Genomic DNA, 821 nt, shown 5'->3' with positions numbered 1-821 from the left:
ACATCTATGTATGTGTATATGTTTGTGTATGAGTGTTTCTTTGCGATGGACAACAAAAAAGCCACCTACCCCCTCTCTCCTTAAAGCTACGTATTCCTCACACCCATCTTTTTTTCCCTTCCTCGGCCTTTTAAAAGTTGCTCATGTGGATGTGCATGTGTGTGTGTATGCAGTGTGCGTGCGCGCGCCCCCGTGTGTGTATGCACGTATCTATGTATTTACGAAAGTATGTATGCAGCTTCGCGTGTATATCCCTGAATGACAGCTATATTAACGTTGTCATCCCACGACCACTCCATATTTGTCGCTTACACAACGCTGTTCTCCCCTTCCCTGATATTAGTCACACTCATTATGCCACCACATTTCCCTCGCACTATTACGCTTGCACCCTTCTCATTTTATCAAATAATAACCCCCACAAAGAGGGCCCATTATAAATTCTATTGAAATTGGAACGATACAGAGAAGATTATCATGGCGCCTGCGCGAGGATGGCACGCAAATTCATGAAGCGTTCCATATTTTTAAGCGCAAGCGTGGCTAGGTGGTAAGAAATTGTTTATCAGCCAGTTGGTTCCGAGTTCAGTCCCACTACGTGACACCTTGGGCAAGTGTCTTCTACTATAGCAAAGAAGGCCCTCGTACATCTATATGCATATGCGTCCGTGTTTGTCTCCACACCATCACTTGACGACCGATGCTGGTGTGTTTACATCCCCGTAACTTAGCGCTTCCACAGCAGAGACCAATAGAATAAGTACTAGGCTTACAAAGAATAAGTCCTGAGATCGATTTGTTCGACTAAAAAACCCCTTTAA

The 821-nt window shown here is 44.5% G+C and overlaps 1 pseudogene; it reads left to right on the top strand.

Annotated features, from left to right (window-relative positions):
• The first annotated feature begins 434 nt into the window (after positions 1-434).
• On the top strand, positions 435-529 carry LOC115215277 (annotated as a pseudogene).
• Positions 530-821: the final 292 nt, after the last annotated feature.

Source organism: Octopus sinensis, linkage group LG8 (genome assembly GCF_006345805.1).
Source record: "Octopus sinensis linkage group LG8, ASM634580v1, whole genome shotgun sequence".
In the NCBI taxonomy this organism is placed as follows: Eukaryota; Metazoa; Mollusca; class Cephalopoda; order Octopoda; family Octopodidae; genus Octopus; species Octopus sinensis.
Note: the sequence above shows the minus strand (reverse complement) of the source record. Positions and strands in the feature narration are given on the sequence as shown.